Source organism: Apium graveolens, unplaced genomic scaffold (genome assembly GCF_009905375.1).
Source record: "Apium graveolens cultivar Ventura unplaced genomic scaffold, ASM990537v1 ctg1400, whole genome shotgun sequence".
NCBI classification, from domain to species: Eukaryota; Viridiplantae; Streptophyta; class Magnoliopsida; order Apiales; family Apiaceae; genus Apium; species Apium graveolens.
Genome location: NW_027417220.1, coordinates 36,963 through 45,650, shown reverse-complemented (window position 1 = coordinate 45,650; position 8,688 = coordinate 36,963).

Genomic DNA, 8,688 nt, shown 5'->3' with positions numbered 1-8,688 from the left:
AAATACACCATATTTTTAGTAATTATTTTTTATTGCTTTATTAAAATTTCACCTAAAAATTATTAATTATTATATTTAATTTGTATTATGCATATACAAGAATTGTGCCCTTGTTTTTTTTTAAAAATAATTTCTTATTCTTTTGTGAAAGAAAAATGAAAAATGGCTTTCGTACAAGATTTTTATCTGTTTTCAACTAACTTAATTATCAATTCAAATTGTTATTATTAGTTTAATTCCCTACAAGCATTTATTCAATTTTTTCACCTAAACCTGCTTAGTCTGATCAGAGAGTCTAATCTCCTTTTTTTTTTGAAAATAATCAATAAAAATGAGGTTAATTGATAGAGAAAATATCATAAATAATAATCGGCTTCTTCTCTTGGGAGAATTCAAGATTTCCTAGATCTGTTTGTTACTTCTAAATAAAAGACCCGTGACATGCTTTATAGATCAACATGCACTATTTAAATGACCTAACCTAAAATAAATTAACACATTTTCTAAAACTACTTTGTCTATTTTCATTTCTAGCATTAACGTATATGTGTAGAATCTACCAGGTCTATGACCCTCCTTAGTCAAGTTTATCTTGGCCATCGATCTCGCATTCTTTAGGCTACATTTATAGGCTTCCAATTCAGTGATAAAATTATTTGTTGACCCGTAAACTTGGATTGTCTGTATTCTGAATTATGGGGTTATTTATCGAGATCTCTTTTTTTGTGTGGAAATACCATAAATCAATATGTAAAATGACTTTTCGATACCTCAAGTTCTCTAAATGGATTTTGAGTTGTCGAGGTCTCCAGTTCTCTACAAGTAGAATGACTTGTCAATATGTCAAGTTCTCTACATAAGCTTTTTGACTTGCTGATATCTCCAATTCTCTAAATAAGCTTTTTGACTTGTCGATATCTACAGTTCTCTACATAAGGGTTTGACTTATCGATATGTCTTGGGACTTCTCTACAAGTCATTTTAGACTTCTCGACATACTTCTCGATATTCCTTGATCTATGACTTATCGATATCTTACTTAAAACATTTTTTCTAGAACAACATTATTCAACTCCAAGCTTCTATACTTTTCTCTGATGCATGATCAGGATTTATCTTTTTCTAGAGTTTATTCCTTAGCTTGATGGTTGTTCATAGAAAAATCATCCAGTCTAATCTACTAAGCATTTTTATCGACTCAAAAAATACAGTTACAGAATACAAATAAATTATCATACAATTGACCTTTAGGGTTGTCAAGATGACTTAGTCTTGTTAGGTACATGCATGTCTTGCACAACAATCTCCCCCAATTTGTTTGAAGATTACATGTCACAAATTAATGCCTGATAACAAGACTAACCCCAAGATAAAATAAAAGAAAATAAGACTGACCAAATTACAAAGTACAACTTTTGTACATTCCTGCAGTTACATAGAGAATTGAATTGCATGATCATCAGAATTTCTCATAGCCTGGTTGTTCTCTACTTAAATTCTTGAGTCTGACTAGGCATTCAAGTTCTTCAATAATCTAAGTTCCTCTTAGAACTTCTACCAGCTTGAGCCATTCACTTAAGGAATAATTGTCAAGATGGTTGACGATGAAGATAAATAATAATATTTCCTTGAGAATTCTTTCTCTATAGTCTAATCTACCAATTCTGAAAATTTCAAAATAAATTCCATTTATAATATTTTTTCTTGTCCAAATTAGTTTAATTTTAAAAATCATAATCAATTAAGTTGGTATCATGTATAATTTTTTAAGTTTTTCTTGCACTTGATTGGGATTCCTCAATACATTGTGCGGCCATCTCCTTTGTCTTGGTAAACTACTATCAACTGCTTTCTGTTGGTCTCTCCCAGGATGTCAAGACCAGCTCTTATCCATTTTTAACTGGGTAACAAGGCTATTTAGATTATAATTTATCTGTGAGAAACTACTAGGGGGTATGGAGTGGGAATTAAAACCTTAAAATTATTTTGAAGCCCATTGGGGCACAAGACTACAATATTTGGCTTTATGTTTTGGATAATCAAAAAAATTTACAATGCAAATTTATTAGTTCCATCTCCCCTATCTAATTTTAACAATACTAAGTTATTAATGTTAGCAGCCCATCTAGTTTTATCAACTATAAAAAAAATGACAAAATGACCTTACTCATATGGTATCTTTTTATCAATGTAGTTAAACTAGTGTGAGATGATTAATAATAAACCTTCAAGTATGTTTCACTTATTCAAATCACCTTACCTTAAAGGTGTTATTATTTTTTATTGGCACTTACGATTTCCGTTATTTTATTTTCAAATGTAAGGTGCTATTATTTTTTGTTGGAACTTACAATATTTTGATATTGTTTTCCATTGTTTCCCATTGTTTCGTTATATGAGGGAAAGGTAAAAATAAAAACATATTGTGTACAAAATAATTCATAAATGCAAGTAGATAAAAAGAACGGATATTATGGGTAGTGTAGTTTATTAAGTAAAACTATGTACATGAAGTCATAAGTTTTTTTTTCAATTATTTACACAAATTTCATTTGTAGATAAAAAATATTTCTAAAAGTATAATTGATGTTTTATAAAAATAAGTAAAATAAAAATCAACTTTATTAATTATAATTTTAAAAATTAACATCGATATTATAATAATAATTCCAGAAATATTTATAAAACTATATGGTTAAAATCAATCAAGTGACTGAATTTTTTAAAAATACATATAGTATATTATATTGGTGTATGTTTTACTTTGGTACTTGAAAATTTTTGAAAAAAAAACCCACAAAATATGTTGTCAATAAAGTGAGAACATATAGCATGAATTAAAGGTTGTTTTTAATTTGTATAATAAGTCTTTTCTATTCTCTTAAGTACAATGTCTACGCCATTTATAGATTTTGAGTTGTTAGATGAAGATCTGCTCATAAGACTACAAGATAACCTACTAATTCTAACCGCTACAAGTGGCCAAAAGGGCGTGTCGGATCGCCTAACACGCTCTGGCTCGCCATTTTACTTCGGAAAAAATAGCACAGTTTGGGCCGAGTTAGAACCGGCACAACTCGTATTTATAGACGAAGCGAGCACGAGTTAAAGAATCTGGATTCGTAAATCATCACAGTTCGGCACGTAGCTCGTCACATGTTTTGACCCGGCTAAATTCGTTGAATCGCCTCGGCTCACCAACTCTAATAACTCGCCAAGTGGAAAACCAACTTGTAACAGCTCGTGCAACTCGGCATGGCCCGCATGTAATTCCAAGGAAACATAATATAATATCAATTCAGAATCCACCCGAGTTTCCATATTTTATTCATCTTTCCTTATTCCGTTCCCCAAAATTTATTAATAAAAATGTAAGGATAAGGAATTATATTATGTCTTTTATGGTTACTATTGACCTCATATATCGTAATGAATACTTTTCTTTAATTTAGTTGCATAATTTAAATATCAACTTCAATCGAAGTTAATTTTTAGTTTACAATATGAATAAAAGACAAAATATAAATTAATAAGATCATTAGTTTGAAATGAATAAAATTAGTTCGTACTAAAATTTCACATCCAAAACTTTTTTATTAGTAATTTCTTCTAAAATAAACTAAATACTTTAGCCAATGAAATGGCGAAGGAAAAGAAAATTATTCATAAAATAGTTTTATAAATAATAATTGATGTTCTAATATATATATTTGGTCAATCATCCAATTCTTAATTATTTGATGTTCCTTGCTCAGTCAACACACTACATATAAATATAATATGAATAATATTAAAATTAAAACATGAGATTTCAAAATTGCATGCCTTTGGTACAGACGGGATTGGATAAAAATGAAAAATAAATAGTGCCTAACTCTCCTCAACTCTCCCCGCCCAGGGACAGCCGGGCTGTCTCCCACACGCGCCTGCCTGCCAACAATAATTCTGCAAATCTTGTAAGTCATCTATATCTTTAAACTCGCGTGTCGTACACGAACTTACTTATCTTCATTCGGCCCGAACTCGGTATGGCTTGCCAAATTATACGTGTCGTTCACGAGCCCTGAGTTTGCCAAACCAGCCCGCTGGCAAACCGGCACGGGTCATCCGGCTCTCTTGTTTGGACACTTCTATCAGCCACCATGCCAACTTGTTTTTAAAGAGATGTGAGAAATCACAGACATGCACTTTTTTTCATACAATCTTTTTTTATGTTGATTTAAAGAACATATTATATTTATTATTAAGACACACATATATTATATTTTATATTTGAGTAAATAACATCTTTTTTCATTATAGGTTTTTGATATCATAATATTCAAATACACCATATTTTTAGTAATTATTTTATATTGCTTTATTAAGATTTCACCTAAAAATTATTAATTATTATATTTAATTTGTATTATGCATATAGAAGAATTGTGCCAATGTACTTTTTTTTAAAAAAAAATTCTTATTCTTTTGTGAAAGAAAAATGAAAAATGGCTTTCGTCCAAGATTTTTATCTGTTTTCAGCTAACTTAATTATCAATTCAAATTGTTATTATTAGTTTAATTCCCTACAAGCATTTATTCAATTTTTCCACCTAAACCTGCTTAGTCTGATCAGAGAGTCTAATCTCCTTTTTCTTTGAAAACAATCAATAAAAACTGGGATAATTGATAGAGAAAATATCATAAATAATAATCGTCTTCTTCTCTTGAGAGAATTCAAGATTTCCAAGATCTGTTTGGTACTTCTAAATAAAAGACCCGTGACATGCTTTATAGATCAACATGCACAATTTAAATGACCTAAATTAAAATAAATTAACACATTTTCTAAAGCTACTTTGTCTATTTTCATTTCTAGTATTAGCGTATATGTGTACAATCTACCAGGTATATGACCCTCCTTAGTCAAGTTTATCTTGGCCATCGATCTCGTATTCTTTAGGCTACATTTGTAGGCTTTCCAATTCAGTGATAGAATTAATTGTTGATCGGTAATCTTGGATCTTCAAATTGTCTGTATTCTGAATTATGGGGTTGTTTATCGAGATCTCTTTTGTTGTGTGGAAATATCACAAATCAATACGTAAAATGACTTTTCGATATCTCAATTTCTCTAAATGGATTTTGAGTTGTCGAGGTCTCCAGTTCTCTACAAGTAGAATGACTTGTCGCTATGTTAAGTTCTCTACATAAGTTTTTTGACTTGTTGATATCTCCAGTTCTCTAAATAAGCTTTTTGACTTGTCGAGATCTCCAGTTCTCTACATAAGGATTTGACTTATCGATATCTCTTGGGACTTCTCTACAAGTCATTTTAGACTTCTCGTCGTACTTCTCGATATTTCTTGATCTATGACTTATCGATATCTTACTTAAAACATTTTTCCTGGAACAATATTATTCAACTCCAAGCTTCTATACTTTTCTCTGATGCATGATCATGATTTATCTTCTTCTAGAGTTTATTCCTTAGTTTGATGGTTGTTAATAGAAAAATCATCCAGTCTAATCTACTTAGCATTTTTATCGACTCCAAAAATATAATTACGGAATACAAATAGATTATCATACAATTTATCTTTAGGATTGTCAAGATGACTTAGTCTTGTTAGGTACAGGCATGTCTTGCACAATAATCTCCCCCAATTTGTTAGAAGATTATATGTCACAAATTAATGCCCGGTAACAAGACTAACCCCAAGCTAAAATAAAAGAAAATAAGACTGACCAAATTACAAAGTACAACTTTTATACATTCTTGCAGTTACATAGAGAATTGAATTGCATGATCATCTGAATTTCTCATAGCCTGGTTGTTCTCTAATTAGATTCTTGAGTCTGACTAGGCATTCAAGTTCTTCAATAATCTATGTTCCTCTTAGAACTTCTACCAGCTTGAGCCATTCACTTAAGAAGTAACTGTGAAGATGGTTGACGATGAAGATAAATAATAATTTTTCCTTGAGAATTCTTTCTGTATAGTCCAATCTACCAATTGTGAAAATTTCAAAATATATTTCATTAATAATATTTTTTCTTGTCCAAATTAGTTTAGTTTTGAAAATCAAAATCAATTTAGTTGGTATCATGTATAATTTCTTAATTTTTTCTTGCACGTGAATGGAATTCCTCAATACAGTGTACGGGAGTCTCCTCTGTCTTAATTAAATACTATCATCTGCATTCTCCTGGTCAATCACTCAGCCCGTTTCTAGTGGTCTCTCAGCTCTTATCCTTTTTTAACTGGGTAACCAGGCTATTTATATAATAATTTATCTGTGAGAAACTACTAGGGGTATGGAGGAGGGAATTAAAACTTCAAAAATATTTTGAAGCCCATTGGGCACAAGACCACAATATTTGGCATTATATTTAGGGTAATCAAAAAAAATCACAATACAAATTTATTAGTTCCATCTACCCTATCGAATTTTAACAATACTAAGTTATTAATGTCAGCAGCCCATCTAGTTTTACCAACTATAAAAAAAATGACAAAATGTTTTTATCAATGTAGTTAAACTAGTGTGAAAGGATTAATAATAAACCTTCAAGTATGTTTCATTTAGTCAATTCCCCTTACCTTAAAGGTGTTATTATTTTTTATTGGCACTTACGATTTTCTTTATATTGTTTTCAAAGGTAAGGTGCTATTATTTTTTGTTGGAACTTACAATTTTTTGTTGGAACTTACAATTTTTTGATATTGTTTTCAAATGTTTCGTTATATGAATGAAAGGTAAAAATAAAAACATACTGTGTACAAAATAATTCATAAATACATGTAGATAAAAAACACGGATATTATGGGTAGTGTAGTTTCTCAAGTAAAACTACGTACATGAAGTCATAAGTTTTTTTTAATTAATTATACAAATTTCATTTGTAGATAAAAAATATATCTAAAAGTATAATTGATGTTTTATAAAAATAGCTAAAATAAAAATCAACTTTATTAATTATGATTTTTAAAATTAACATCGATATTATAATAATAATTCAAGAAATATTTATAAAACAATATGTTTAAAATCAATCAAGTGACTGAATTTTTTGAAAATACATATAGTATATTATGTTGGTGTATATTTTACTATGGTAGTTGAAAATTTTTGAAAAAAAACCCACAAAATTTGTTGTCAATAAATTGAGAACATATAGCATGAATTAAAGGTTGTTTTTAATTTGTATAATGTATTTTCTATTCTCCTAAGTACAATGTCTAGACCATTTATAGATTTTGAGTTGTTACACCAAGAGGATAGCATGATAAAGATGAGATCTACTCATAAGACTACAAGATAGCCTACTAATTCTAACCGCTACAAGTGGCCAAACGGGCATGTCGGATCGCCTAACTCGCTCTGGCTCGCCACTTTACTTGTGAAAAAATAGCGCTAGAATCGGCACAACTCGTATTTGTAGACGAAGCGAGCACGAGTTAAAGAACCTGGATTCGTATATCGGCACGGTTCGGCATGCACCTCGTGACATGTTTTGACCCGGCTCAATTCGTTGAATCGCCTCGGCTTACCAACTCGGATAACTCGCCAAGTGGAAAACTAACTTGTAACGGCTCGTGCAGCTCGGCATGGCCCGCATGTAATTCCAAGGAAACATAATATAATATCAATTCAGAATCCACCTCAGTTACCATATTTTATTCATCTTTCCTAATTCCGTTCCCCAAAAATTATTAATAAAAATGTAAGGATAAGGAATTATATGATGTCTTTTCTGGTTACTATTGACCTGATATATCGTAATGAATATTTTTCTTTAATTTAGTATCATAATTTAAACATCAACTTCAATCGAAGTTAATTTTTAGTTTATAATATGAATAAAAGACAAAAGATAAATTAATCTGATCATTAGTTTGAAATGAATAAAATTAGTTCGTACTAAAATTTCACATCCAAAACTTTTTTACTAGTAATTTCTTCTAAACCAAACTTAATACTTTAGCCCATGAAATGGCGAAGGAAAAGAACATTATTCATAAAATAGTTTTATAAATAATAATTGATGTTCTAATATATATATATTTGGGCAATCAACCAATTCTTAATCATTTGATGTTCCTTGATCAATCAACACACAACACATAAATATAATATTAATAATATTAAAATTAAAACATGAGATTTCAAAATTGCATGCCTTTGGTACAGATGGGATTGGATAAAAATTAAAAATAAATAGATCCTAACTCGCCTCAGCTCTCCCCGCCCAGGGACAGCCGGGCTGTGTCCCACACGCGCCTGCCTGCCAACAATAATTCTGCAAATCTTGTAACTCATATATCATTAAACTCGCGTGCCTTACACGAACTTACTTATCTTCTTTCGGCCGGAACTCGGAATGGCTTTCCAAATTATATGTGCCGTTCACGAGCCCTGAGTTTGCCAAACCAGCCCGCTAGCAAAATGGCACGGCTCATCCGGCTCTCTTGTTTGGACACTTCTACTAGCCACCATGCCAACTTGTTCTTAAAGAGATGTGAGAAATCATAGACATGCACTTTTTGTCATACAATCTCTTTTTATGTTGCTTTAAAGAACATATATTATTTATTATAAAGACACACAAATATAAAATTTGATATTTGAGTAAATGACATCTTTTTTCATAATAGGTTTTTAATATCATAATTTTCAAATACACCATGTTTTTAGTAATTATTTT